This window comes from Argiope bruennichi, chromosome X1, assembly GCF_947563725.1.
Source record: "Argiope bruennichi chromosome X1, qqArgBrue1.1, whole genome shotgun sequence".
Taxonomy (NCBI): Eukaryota; Metazoa; Arthropoda; class Arachnida; order Araneae; family Araneidae; genus Argiope; species Argiope bruennichi.
The window spans coordinates 41169643-41185052 of NC_079162.1; the positions used below are offsets into that span (position 1 = coordinate 41169643).

Genomic DNA, 15410 nt, shown 5'->3' on the forward strand with positions numbered 1-15410 from the left:
AAATATTAATAAATAATAATGTTTCAGATAGCTTCTGGCTTTTTGCATTCTTGACAATATTAAATTCGGTATATTTTGAGCGATAGAAGACATCTTCTGCTTACCCTCTAGTTAGTTGCATGGCATATAAATATAAAATATTGATGTGTGTGTCGCGTATTAATGGATTTCACTGATTAAAAAGAATATTAAATACAAAAAAAGTACAGCTACAAAATAATTTTTCCAAATGGAATTTTTAATCTTTTTGTCAAATGCATTTTCTTGTTAAAAAAGCATCTTGCTTGGATAATGGTGAAATGCATAAGAAATTAACGATGAAGAGCTCGTAATAGTATAAAGGTATTAGTAACCACGAAACATTAGACACTGCATTTGTCTTTGTCTTCCAAAAATGAGACCTTTTTCAAAAATTCAGTTAGAGAATAAGCAATGCTTGCCATTATTAGAATATTAATAATAAATTGAAAAATTAGGAGTTACAATACTTAATGCAATGTAACACTCCGTGTTATTTATTTTCAGTCATTTTAGTTTGTATGAAATCATCACCAACCCCTTTGACATAAGTTAAAAATTAAAATACGAGTATGGGCATCAAATTCTGGTGTACAAAACTATTTTTTCATTTATTGGGAAAAAAATTAACTCGGAAATACACCTATGCATTTATTTAAAAAACAAACAAACCTTAAAGTAAATTTCCAGAAGATGCATAAAAATTAGATGGTTTTTATTTGAAGAAATTGTTCTTTCTTCTTACTCCAAACAGCATGCACACATGCAGCATTTCAATCTTTCAAGTGTTTCTTTAATTGAAAATGTCTCCATAATTTTATAAACCTCTGAAATGGTTTTTTTATACTTGGGGCCATATACTTTATATAAAATTTATATTTGTATATTAAAATGCTTAAATTTGTGATTTATATACTCTTCTCAGTTTCATTGCTCTAAATCGATGTAAAGTCGAGCATAACTCTTGAAATGTTTTTATTTTAGCAGCTACGCATACGTAATAAAAGATGAATCGAATGTATTTTTTGAGCTTTTTAATTCCTTTTGTTTTATGGAAATTTTACCTGGTAGAAAAAGCGTGGAAAGGTTATTTAGTGCTTATTCAATTAAAATAATGCATAATATAAATTCAGTAGCAATTATACGTTGAGTAAATTTTCTCAATAAATTAAAAAGAAATGAACTGGAAATCATAGTTCTTCAGCTTTTAAATTGTGATTTCTGCGCATATGGATTAATCATCCTATATTTTTAAGCTTAAAAAATATTATAACGTAGGATACTGTCAACATAGCAAGCTTTTAATATATTCACTGATATGGTTTATATTAGGAATTCGAACTTATCTTATTAGACGATTCTTCTATGCCTAAACTGAAGTCGAGTTCCTATTAATTGCAAAATGCAATAGTAAGAGTAGTACTCAGTGCATAAGACTACTCGAGGAAATTGGCTTTTTGGAAGAAAAAAATGCTCAAAGACGGAAAAAGCGGTTATGATTTCTAGTTTATTAAATTGTCTTCTTTAAGGCCTTGAAAGGAATCTTTTGTCTCCCGCTGGCTTTCTTCTCTCAGAAGTTTCCTTGTAGGAAATTTAAGAGACATCAAATTGAGTAATTCTAGGTTGTAGCGATAAGTGATCTAAATTATGATCTTCGGATAAACCCAAAGAATAGCTCGACTTTCATTGGAAATTCTGTTATGGTAGAATGTCTGGAACATCCAAAATTTTCTTTTATTTTTGATGCCTATAAGGAACTGTCCGAGATAAAATTAAGGTTGATTCTTCGTTAATTGGAAAAACACTTGGTGACTGGTATTTTCCGAAACGTAGCTTTTGTGTTGTATTGTTTCATCAGTGATTGTATACCTCAGTTTTTTTTTTTTAAATCTTTTTTGTGATACTATGAAATGGAGGAGAGCTACATTTAAATCGTCAAGTCGAAGACTAAATTTTGATATTCTTCCAGTTTTTTTCAGGCACTATAGAGTAACTTACATTTGTAAAAGGAATAGTTTGAGGTTAATGTTAACTCCAATTTACAAAGGACGGATAGAAAAATGCAGTGAAACAAATTAAATATCAACGAAAAGAAAGGGAATTAGTAAAGTCTTTGTTGTGCAGCTCAAGACATTCTATGTAATGAGCAACGACTTCTTGCTTATAAAAATGGATCGATGCCATTTAGCGAAAACATAAACATTATACTATTAAAACATTATAAACCATTTATCTGGAATTTTATTCTTAATAGCCGAATCTAGTGTCTCTAAAATTTTAATTTTACGCTGTGGGAACTAGAAGTAATTTGTTTTCGGTTTTAGAGATTTATCAACAGTAAAATATTTGCAAATTAAGTTACAAAGAGTATAGATTCCGAGTCTCCTATTTCTTAAATGAAGCAATCGTTGTGCTAGAAATTTTTATAACGTATCTTCATCACGTCTCGTATCTGCCTAAAACGCGAATCTTTTCTTGCATACAAAAATATATTCGGTATTGATTGTATTTGCATGCAAACCATGTTTCCGTACAGCAGATACAAGATAAATACCAGTTTTTTCTCCTTCAAAATATCAAAGGGGAAAAAAGGTAGTTGTAAAAAAAGAATGCAAGATGATGTATGAATGGAAATAATACTATAAATTGTGAAACATAAAGGGGAAAAAATACTTCTTAATAGACGAAAGGGAAAGATCGACATTTACTTCTAAAATAAACATGGTTCAATCATAATCACAATGCTTATTAATCGTGATTGATAAATAATATAGAAGTGCAACGAATGCTAACAATTGTCATGAAAAGTCAAGGACAATTTAATTAATGCTTATCAAGTAAAATACGATAATCCGCCCACCCCTCCAAAAAAATAAAAACACACTAATTCTTATTAAATGGTTTTTTTTTCTTTCCTCTTTTCTATTTCTGAAATACATTCTACTCGATTTGCCATTCTTACGACTTTCCGGTATTTTTATTTACAGTGCTTTGAACAAGGATGCTTTAATTTTAATTATTTTATGTTGTTAGCCAATATTTCCAGTTTCAGTTAAAAGCGCTTAAGCAGATACAGGTTTTTTAAAAAAATGTTTAGCATATTGATAAAGCCTCTGATGAATTTTTTACAGTAAACCGATTCCCCACCTGGGTCACTGAACATTAATTCAGGCGTGGTGTAGTAAATGGCCAAGATTGTTTTACCTCAAAACAAAACAGACGACCACACAGCTGTTGCAGTAAGCTTGCCCTCAGCTATTGCCGAATTCAATAACTGTACATGCGATTTTTAATGCTCTACTTGGTTTCAGATTCGCGCCCTGCTCTAGAACTTCCCATTGCCTGTTATCGGAAGAAATACGATCGAATGCGAAAGTGTTTTATAACTTTTTAATTCTTGTGTATGGAGCTGGCTTCTTTTAATTTAGGATTTCCTTTATTGGAAGGGTAACCCATAAATGGGTCCAACATCTTTTCGTACAATTTGTGAAAGGCACTCGACTATGAAGAAACATTGTTTAAGAAAGTTTTTCTTCTTTATTTGATGTTTCACTTCAAAGCAGCATTCTGAGAATCGTTTCGTCTTCAAAGCTCAGAATAAAAGCTGTTCAGAATTGGGTTGTCTTATTCAATACCTTCAAATGGCCAATTATTTTGATATTATAAATTTGAAATCTTCAAAATGAGATTTCAAAGATGATAAATCATACTTTTTGACATGTAATCGAAACGCTATCTTAAGCCATTAAAATTGCTTTTTGAAGAATTTTCGTCGGTTTTTCGTCAGTTTTTTCGTCGGTTAACGATTACCATGCGCTACAACTTAATATATCGTATCCTATTATGCCCTGGCATATTGAATTCATTAGTTTAAAATATTTCGGAGACATGCACCGACATTCAAAATTAATCTGCATCATATTCGCTTAAAAAGGATTTTGAGTAAGCAGTTTATATAATCACAAAAAAGTGAAGTTAAAAATATTCAAAAAATTAATCATTCATTTTGGATATTGGAATAACAGAAGATATTATCATCCGGATTTAATGCAGACAATTTGCTGAAAATTTGTGAATTGATGGTCCACGCACAGTGATGCATACTGGTGTCGCTTACATTTTTACTATTTTTCAATTTTAATTTGTTTAGTTGTTAATGAAATAATTTACTTGCATTTTAGATTTGGTATAGAAAAAATTTCAATTTATATAAATTAGAAACAAAATTCAAAATTGATTTTCCCCTTTATTTCTTGCAACTGTGTAAATTGCTATGAAAGAGTATTTAAAAATTCCTATAGATTTAAAGTTAAATACATAAAATATGCAGTAAATAGAATACATTTAATTTCAAATGAAAGTGTATGCACAATTTAGCCTATTTGGGCCATTTTATTGTAGACTTACCTTCTAGTGATGAATTACCTCAGACCTTATCTCATTATAAACAGTTTAATGATATGCACATTTTAAAATACTTCCTTATATTCGCTTATTTGCGGAAAGTGATCCTATGTGTATACATAAGAGATAGAAAGCAGTGGTCTACAAATCCTGTAAGAAGCCACTGGTTTTAAAGTTCCGATTCCTGCCGTTGAAATATGCCTTAAGGATTAAATACAAGTTTGAAGTTGTGTAGGTGTAGATATTAATGAAAGTTTCCTTCAAGATGTGCTAAAACCTTCGGGTTAAGATGTGTTTTGGTCTGACATGAACTTCATGTCTTTTTGAAACGACTTTCTTTACTATATATATATGTGGGAATAAAGTATTTTCGGTCATTAAAAATAAATGAAATGATAGGTCAGTGCATACTCCTACGTTCTTATCGAAAGAATATTTTGGTTTCATTTGCTCTAAGCTTAATAAGATCACTTAGGAACGAAAGATAAGATTAAAGAATGTTTAATGTTATTTACTCTGCTTATTCAAATACATTCTTGATAAGTCAATTTCCTAAAAAAATATCGTTACATTTTCATTTAAATTTCAATGATAAATAAGAGCTTACTCTAAAAACGTAGATTACAGGGAAAAAAAACATCTCTAAGAATTTCCAATGTTCTATTGAAAGCAATATCCTTAATTTCCAAATATGTGAAAGCCAGATATGAAATATGCAATAAATATTCGAACCAACTTCCATCGATTTCTGTTGTCTATATTTAATATGACAAATAAATACAAATTCATTGTCTGAGCGACTGTTCCAATGATTATCACTACGCGATGAATAACTGCACTTTTTCTCTATAGAGATCTGCTTTGATATAAAGATAACTTTCTTACGATGATTTTTGTTTTTGCTGTTAAATACTTACTCGCCAAGTTTGTAAAAACGTAAGTAAGATTACTTTCTTAAAATTTTGGAAAACTGTCAAAGGCTGCAAAAGTTGACATGTTTAAAAAAAAAGGGGGGGGGAGAATCGCAAAACTGTCATTAAAAATATCAAATGAATGTAATAAATTCGATGACTTAAATTTTAGAAGATATAATCATAAAAATTGGGAATTGAACTGAACAATTTTGATTTTAATGCTTATATTTCGGTATTTATAGGCACAAGAAGTATTCGAAAATAAACCATTTAGAGCTATTGTGACAATGCAAAAATCTTTCTAATTGTTCACTCTAAATTGAGATATCGATTTTGGCTAGACAACAGAGAGCTCACTTTATATTAAATATTTCTATAAATTACGTGGCAAGTGTAGTTTTCATTTCCTCTGTCCAGAAGAGCAACTTTTTCCATTAGAGACCGGAATTTTTTTTTATTTTCACTTTATTTTGGTTTTTATCTTAACTATTACAGTCTCAATTCGTACTAGTGTTGGACTCGGTAAATATGGATATTTTGTCTGTGGAGGAAAATTTTTTAAATTCTTGATTTGAATTATTGACATTTCTCTAATTCTTTTATAAGATATTACCATTAAATAATGAGGCTTTGCAAACCAAATTTTTGAAGATGAATTGCTTGAATACAAGTTAAATCTCAGCACGACAATTGGTCCCACCATTATTCTGCCATTGTAATTTGATAAACAGGAAATATGGACAGATTATTAGCATTCCTGTATATTGTATGGTTTTTATCTACTATCAATTAATAATTTGTTTTTGGATAATTGGATTTTAGTTTTAGTAATAGGTACATTTGTTTCATTTCCTAGGCATGCATTTATACTGTTGGGAAGGTCGTGGGATATTTAATTGCTCATAAAATCTTCAGATAGCCTTGGCTTCAGGATCCAAAAGTAACGGATAAGATTGATCGCACTAGTGATCATCCATCGCAACAATGATCCTGTACGCGGACCTGGTGTATGTTAAATCCGTCAAAATGAACCCTATAAGGACAGTTTCAGATTTTTTATTATAGGCGAGAAAAGCCGCTTCATTATTTAAGTGCCCTTCATCTCGTAATGATAGAATTCTGGACAGGAAATTGTCGATTGTTTAAAAATGGCTTTAATATTTACTTTGACACAAAATGTGAAACTTTCAAAACTCAACTAAGCCTATTTTTGTCTTGCATCTTCGTAAATTTAGTTCGCTGAAAGCAAGAAGAGCGAAAGTCGTGTTCCTTTCAGTTGTGGTTATGAGTATTTCGCAATATTTCGCTCTTCGAATGTCTACATAAATGTGCCCCAGTTTTTGCAAAACAGCCTCTAGCGGCCCAGCTGGAATGACTTTCTTAACATTAGTGATAAAGGTAGCAGGAAGCGTTCTCGACCGCCAAAGAGCGTTGTATTTGTCCCACGACTTCTGCAAATTGGCCTCGATAGCAACATTACTTTTTGCGGCATCTTTAAGTTGTTATCGTCCCGCAGCTTCACGAGCCATTACGATTTTATTATGTGAACCGGTTTCCATATCTTTCGTGACGCTTCTTTCATTAGTGTAGCTGCTATGAAGGTGAATCCCCTGCTTCCGCTTACTTTTTCACTCGCCGATGTAATCGAAAACAATTAAAATACCTTCCTTTTCTTGGAATATAGAGCACGGCATTTTATTTTTCGTCTGAGAAAACTATTTTCAAAATTTATTTCGGTGATTAATGAAACTTTAAATATCCCTAGATTTAAGACCATTTCAAAGATAGTTCGTTGATAAAGCTTAGTTGTTTAACGTCTTTTTATAAGTCACATATAAAGATTGAAAACTAGAAAATTATTATTGTAAAAAAAAAAATTAAATGGAAAAATTCTTTTATGAAAGCAAACGAAAAATAATTTAATAAAATTTGGAAGACGAAACAAAAATTGTAAAAACTTGAGGCGCGGGAAACAGTAGATTATAAAGCCACAAATACCCCAAGAAACGCAAACCCTCAAGCGTTTGTTTATATAAATATTAAAATATGAATGTGATTGCGATTTACTCGAATCTTTTCTACTTCTCGCGCTTTTACGCTTTTCCTCTTGCCCTGTAAATTTTTGATAAAAACATTTATTTTAATACATTGAATAAAACGTTTGTTCGAATCCTTTTTATATTTTAGATTTCAACTACCAATGCAGAATTGGATAAACTACAGTTAAGCATTAGGTATTCTAAATATATTCAAGGAATTTTAAAAGCCTTTGACAGAATACTTAGAGAATTCTAATCTTCTTCGATAAACTCATTACTATTTCAATTATTTCTTTGATAAGATTTTTTAACATAAATTTGTTTTTCTTAACACTTGCAATCGGAATTCTCCTAATGGCCGATTGCAAATTTAAAGTATGCTTCAACATTCTACGGATCAATGTTTTTTAAAGTGAATTAACTTTTCAGTAAATTTTAACGTATGAATCGAACGGATATTTGAAGATAAATTATAACAAAGACGAAAGTGCGGTATATATTTTCTTTACAAACAGAATTGAAATTCAATGAAACAGGGTTTATAAATTCCAATCTTGTTTATGAAAATACTGTTTCGAATTCTTTTATCACTAAATATAAATAATTAACAGATTATGATGAGAAAGGGGATTGCATGCATTGCTGAACAAATTGTCTAACTGGATAACTACAAATTTTATTTCAAGAATGAATTTGTTTTTCAGTTAAAGCTTTTGTATTGTGATTATTGCATGCATTTTGTATATTTTCCATCTTAGACTTATGGAGTATACGTAGATATCGATAAAGTAAGTAAATAAATGAAATGAAAATTCACCAAGTTATAAATGCTTAATGGTTTTAGAAATGGAGAACATAAATTGTTTTAAAACTCCAGCGCATAAAATATTTCATGGATAGGATAAGCTATACAGCAAAGTACATTTGCTGGAAGTTTAAGATACACAGACAAATGCATATAGTAAAAAGAGGGTAAAACTCTTCACTCTAATTTTAATCCTGGTGATCACCATTTAATCCACATATTAAGTCCAAAAACTACTTGACATCATTTAATGTCTCTCTAAATCTACTTGTGAAATTTTTTAACATTGTTTCTCAGTTTTTAACTCTTCATCGATCTTGTTTCATTTATTTTACATGTTGATGCTGTCGCTTCACACACCAATTACTGTCTTGGAAAAAAAATTTACCGGTTTCCTGATGCCTTTTTCAAGTTCAATGGGCCAATGAGATTTCACGTAGCCATGTTCTCACGCTCAGTCTATAATAAAGTATGCCGATGTATTTTCCTTTATCCTTTGGCGATCATTAGCTTTGCGAAGGAAGTGTTAAAAAATCCCACACATAATAATAGTTTCTGTAGATAATGATACGTCACTTAACTTGAGCCTTATTCTAATGTGCCATTTTCTGGAATTCTTTGCCCGGACGTCCACTGCTCTTGTATTACACTGACTCATCCAACAGTAAAGCTCCCAAACGTAGAAAAACAAATGCAAATAAAAAAAAAAATTCTAAAAAAACCCAGGGCAAACATTTTTATTTGATTGTTTAACTGTTGAGATTCGAATGCTTACATTAACATAGAGATTTAAAGAATAGTATAAGCAATTCCTTATTATAATGTATTTAAAAATATCTTATTAATGTCCAAATATTTGATTTTGATCTGAAAACAAATGCTTTTCTGGGTTTTTATAGAAAAAGTATTCAATGCATTAATAACTTACAAGCTGCTTAAGTTCATTCTAAAGGTTTTCTGCTATTTTTGTTTCGAAAATTGCATTAAGATACTCAAACTAAAGCGGAAATAGGTTATTTCTGATAATACATTCTAGAAAAGACACATTTCTTGCTTCAATAATAATTTTTTTCCCTCGGATTTCTCAAAACTTCTGTCAGTCTAGTCTAGTAGCCCAATATTTTAAAAATCGGGGTTTTTTTCATGGATTTTTGAGAGAATGAACGAGTGACAGAAATTTACAGTTCATTAGTGAAGTTTATTTTCAATTTAGTTTTCAGATGATTTAAAATTCTAAAATCGCAATGTAATGTGTATTATGTTTTAATATTTGCAGGAGTATTAATATTTCTCTTCTGCCTTGTGTTTCTCAATAATAGCGTCTCTTACTGACATGCTTTCCGAAAATTTTCTGAAATTTCAGTCTGCTAATTTTTATGGCTTTACTGCAATAATGTATCGCTTTAATTTACAATGAGGTTACAAAACATAACATTGAAATGCAGTTGGATATAGTGCTGGATATAATGTACTGTCTTCTGTTATTGAATAATACATGTTTTGCAATGTGACAAAATTCGCTTTAAAAATTTGAGTAATTGAATGCAAGCCAAAAAATTGCATAATTTTACTTTCCTCCGATAAAATGAGGTATGAGTCGTAAAATTTCAATTACGACTGAAAATTATTCTTCATATATATTTAATTTGAAAACTTGTGTTTGAAAATTTCTGAAGATTTTCGAAAATAAAGCTGGCCCTTTAAAAAAAAAATATTACGTAAAGTGCCTCATAGGTAGTCTTCTGTTTAAGTAGAATACTTCCCGGTTTAAGTATTTAATATCGAAATCAAATTTCTTAATATTGTTTCCTTGGTATAAAGCTGGGCATATTTATCTTATTACCTATTTATTTTGAATTTGATTTATTCTAAGAATGGCCACTAGTTTTATCAAATTGAACCGATATCCTTTAAAAGGAAATATATTTTTATAATGCTAAGAGATAGGGTCGATAGACACCACAATTTTATATCTTTATTTCATTTAATTATGCCAGAGGGAATTCATTCCCTTTTGGAAAAGAATGAGAGTTGGTCACCTAATTTAATTGCAGGTGGTATCATTCGTATCTTGCATCTGCTTTCGAGTCTCGTATTCAATCTGCAATGATTCCAAATCACCTGTGCTTTATGTATTCTGATGGGAAGCTTACAAAATCCTTAACATAGTTATAAAGAAATCTCTAAAAGAAAAACGAAAATAGTCCTTTTTCCCTTCCTGATGATGAAATATTGATATGGTATAAAATAATCCTTTTCTATTTGCGGAATTTGCATGCCAAATAATTTTAGATTTATAAATGTTTTCGAGAGACTGTTTTTCTTCTCATTTAAATCTAAAAAAAAAAAAAATAGTAATAATGTATGGTTTTAACATGCTATAATAAATCTGAAATGCATTTTTTCCTGATGTTTTACGATTTCTCTAAAATAGGCTTTTTCTTTTTCAGATTGGTGGCAAATCTTGGCATTTGGAAACTGTTTTCATCTATTTATTTATATGTTTGTATTAACCAACTGTTTTTTAGTTTTGATTTTTAGTGCTTTCGCACGTTTTACTTACAGCTGTGATATCAATAAATTGTATTTTGTAAAGCATTATTTGTCTTTAAAAGTTTTGGAGCATACCATGGTATCAAGGTAACAAAGTTTTTTTTCCCTGTATATCTTTACATTTTTCATACAATGTGCTACATTCCAAAACTCATTTTATACGGAATTTGGTTGACTTTAGAAACGAAAGATAAAATGCAACATTCTTGACTCAATTTTTTTTTTAACCTAAAGATAATAATCACAGCATTTTAGATCTACAGTTAAGCTACGACGCAGTTTTCCTTTTTGTGAAACAACTCAAATCTTCCAGAAACTATCTGTTTCAGTCTGCATTTTTGAAAATTTGCAACAATTCTTACATTACTTCCTGAACAATGCACTATTCAAATGTGATTGCAGGATGGAATCTGACATAATTGGATATCAATATTCATTTGCAATTATAAGATTTGCATATTTTAAATCTGCATATCGGAGGGAAATCAACAATTCTAACTTTTTACTGGAGAGGCAAATGAAATTCTCTAGCGCACTATATTACATTGCTATTTTTTTTTTTTTGAGAGAATTGTTTGTCTATCTCTTTTTCTTTCCCGACCGATTGATACAAGATTTTGTCCATTTGAAGATACGGTACGGTTATTGCAAATATGATGTCCAATTTTGCTAATTTTGTTTCCAAGATAGTTTACCTTTGGATTACAGAAATATGACTTTAAAAACTGTATATTTAAATTCAGAAAATCTGAGTATGTTACTGGTTTTTTTTATTTAACATTTATTGTCTAATTTCCTCAAGAAATTTAAGATTAGAACTTTATTTATGCATATAGTTTGATGTGCAATTGTATCAAGAAGGTCTATTGTATCGGCTTTTGAAGGTATTTATTAAAATTCCGGGTCGCAGTAGCATAGTGGTAAGTTCTCGGCCTTTGGGCCGGAGGTTTCCAGGTTCGAAACTGGAACTGTTGGGCATGCCGGCTTAGTACTAGCTAGATCTGATACCGTGGGCCAAATGGGCTTCCGTTGGTGCTGAACAGAAGTTTGGAGAGAAGGAATTAGCTCGGATATTACCCTCGTCATCTGACAGGGGTTCAAAATTATGAAGTCAGCCCCCAAATAGCCCTAATTATTGTTTCAAACGGGACATTAATGTAATTAAATTTCCTTGGACACTTTTAAAATATCCAAAAGAGTTTAATCTTTTTCATGCAATGGAATGTTTACCAGAAAAATTTTAAAGTTTATTTCGCTGAAATTTTACATCAATTTTGCCGTTTGTCACTTTCAATGAATAAATTGGCATTTTATTAGTCATACAGCAAGATAAAAAAAGCAATAACTCTTGCGCTATAAAATATAGCCGCTCTTCTTTTTGTTCAATAGAAATTCATTCATTGCCCACTTGGGTATTGCACCTAAAACTGTTACTGTGTCTAGCTCCGTTTTAATTCCGATGTGTCTTCCAATGCCATTTCTTTTTATATTTTGGAGTGTTGGCACTTGAACTTCCACATCTCAAAGGATATTGCAAAATATTCCTTATTTTGAAATTTACAGATGAAAAAAACTGTTGAAAAGTTTGATTTAAAGTTTTTTTGAAATAAAAGCAAATGTTCAAATAGTAGAAAAAGTATGTGGAAACAGAAGATTCATCTTCATAGCAGCTGCACTAATGAAATAAGCATAATAAAAGATATGGAAACCGGTTCGCATAATAAGACGCAAAAAAAAGAAAAGTGTTCAAATTCTGAAAACCGCACTGGTGCCCAACTTTTTCCACGATTCCAGCCTCGTTTCAGTACTTTTATGGTGCTGTTGTTTAAGGTATTGCAGACGTGTTGTTTAAAAAAAAGACAGGAAATTTTTAAAATAAAGCAGCTGTGCGCCAAGAAAGCGTCTTAACTAATAAGGTTTTACCGAGGCATGATTTTTGCGAAGAGTCTAAAGCCTCCAGTCAAAACAATTAAAATTTTAATACTTTGGGTTAGGGTAAAAGAATGAATGAGTGGTGCAATATTTTAATTTCTAGATTTAGTAGAGAATTGAATGATCTTTTCTTACAAAAATCAAGGTTATTTTAGGCGTTTCATTACTAAAAGAAGCAATATAGTATCCATCCTGCCTCTTAGATTGGTAAGTGTATACTATGAATTAGTAATGGCCAAAGATAAGTTAAAAAAAAAAAGTTAACTTTTTTGTAAATTCCTGCAATCCGACTGCGCCTGTCTTTAACAAAAATAATTTTAAAAGGGCTATGAAAAATGAACTTTGGCCAGATTTTTTTTTATTACGTTAAAACACACACACACACACACACACACACACACACACACACACACACACACACACACACACACACACACACACACACACACACACACATATCCAATAGTTTTACTAGCCAAGGAACTTAAAGAAGCTATTGGTAATGAAGGGAAGGATTTTATAGATCAGATAAGCAATGCTAATTTAAAAATCCAATTTCTGTTGGTTGTCTCATTCCAAATTCTTCCCGGCAGTTTTTCAATCTTGTCTGAAGTTTACACATGCAGGGTTGTTATAATTAAAGTTCACCGATTCTGAAGGCTGTAGAGCCGATTCTATGACTTTTAATGAATTAACTGACATGTAATAAGAGTGATGAGCTCTGTGTAAACAGAAAAAAAAATTACTTTTTTTTGTCAATATGTGGCGATGTGTCGATAGCTATTGAGATTTTTTTTTGCAGATTGTTCTATTACTGAAGCAAAATAAAATAGTCGTCGCAATGTATCATCGTTTTCTTTTTAATTACAGAATTGCAATAGCGAAGCCGCTTTTAAAATGGCCTTTTGAGAGTGCAAGACGCTTCTTATTGCTTTCTAAAAATAGGACGATGGTAAAATATACTGCTATTCATTCTTTCTTAAATGGAATGAGAGAAAGATCTTTTGCCTAGTCTAACGTTACATATGTTACAAATACTTCTTTGGTTTCGCTGCACAGGTTTTTACCTGCCATTTTCTTTATCGGTTTTCTGTATTGATTTTTTTACAGTAACGTGTTCCTTTTTCATGTGAAGTTTTAGAAATTCTTCATGAGCTTATTGGATACCCTGTCTTCGTCAAGATGATGCCATGGAAATGAAAGTCCCTAAACAGGCAAATGTTATGTCTTCAAAAATCAAGCAGGTTCAGATCAACATCAGATTATCAACATCAAGCAGGTGACTGAGCGTCCATTAATAATAATAGCCAATACCATTTTCATCTATAAAATGAATAAAATAAGCCGTTGAATGATTATCAACCTGGCCAACTCCGTTTTTATATTTATTGCAGGATGCAATGGTAAATTGGTATCTTTACCAATTTTCTGCCATTCTTTATTCTTCTCTTTATAGTCGATATATTTTTTATTTTTTCAAAATTGATCACAAATGAAACACTTTAATGGTTTGAATTGTCTTAAAAGAGGAAAACTTTGGGTCATATTTTTCCTTTTTGCGGTTTATATTACATTCTTTATAGGTGATTGGCACTAAAATTATTTTTTGTGGCCACAGCCTCTTTAGGACATACTTTAGCACAAAGTGTTTTATATTCCTTGTAGATATGAATCAACAGTTTCGTTAGAGTTACTCTGTACATCGGGACCTGGAAGTAAAATCTCTGATTCCTTGTGCATGTGGTTTAATCCACTGTTATCTACAGCACACAAAAAATTCCAAGGCCTCTTGCGTAGTTAGAATTTAAAATATCACTTAAACTTTTAACCTCAAGGTGATTTTCAAAAGAATACAGAATTCAAGCATCTGAAAAGGAGTTAAACTAAATCTGCTTCGATGAATTTTAAAACACAAAATTTTAATCTCCCAGCCCCCTCACGAAGTCAGTTTAAGAAAATTTCACTCCCTCCCATGTCTGGCACATGATATGCACCTGTAAGAAGGATTGTTAAGGCGCCTACTTTAGTATAAGAATAGTAATACTTAGTTCTTTCTTTCTCTGTTACGTTCTATCATACTAACCGATGAGAGTTGGGTAGTAACATATTGTACATTTTCCCTATTTTTTAATATAGTTTAAAATGCGAAAAAAAATTATGTATATATATATATATTCCTTGGAGCTCAAAACTTTGAAAATCTTGCGCATTAAAATTGTAAAAAAGAATCGCCATTTTAAATTCAAATTATTCACGTACAGGCCACTTAATGTGTCTTGGCTTGCTTTTGGGACGACGGGGAAATATGCGGTTCGAAATGTCGACGAAAATCCTTGCTTATAAATATGCTAATTCAGACACGACCTCTTAAGATTTTAACCGCAGCACTATGTGGCTTCAGTTCGAGGAAACCTGAAAAATTCAATTAACTCTTATCTATTCCTGAGGTATTTAAAATTTTATTTTGAAAGATCCTTACAGCAAGAAGAATTAGAATTATACTCCACTGGATTAAAAAAAAAGGTTCAAGGATAAGTTGTCCTTTAGCCATGAAGTTCTTGGTTTAATAAGGGAATGATTACACAATATTGGTACTTAATATAGGACCGTGAATTCAAATAGGATGGTGCATATTTATGTTGTAGAAACATTCAAGCTTGGAATAAAAAATAAAGTTAGATGGCGTTAATACATGACAGCCGCTTTTTGTTTTAAAAATTATCTTTGATTTGTAATTAATTTTTT

At 31.0% G+C, this 15410-nt stretch overlaps 1 protein-coding gene across 3 annotated transcripts in view; it reads left to right on the forward strand.

The window, feature by feature from the left end:
* The window catches only part of LOC129959011 (putative autophagy-related protein 11), a 28339-nt gene extending 17561 nt beyond the window's left edge, over positions 1-10778 (forward strand). For all 3 annotated transcript variants that reach the window (XM_056071773.1, XM_056071775.1, XM_056071772.1), the window contains exon 3: positions 10631-10778. The gene's annotated coding sequence lies outside the window, so the exon portion shown is untranslated. The remainder of the gene's footprint in view (positions 1-10630) is intronic.
* Positions 10779-15410: the final 4632 nt, after the last annotated feature.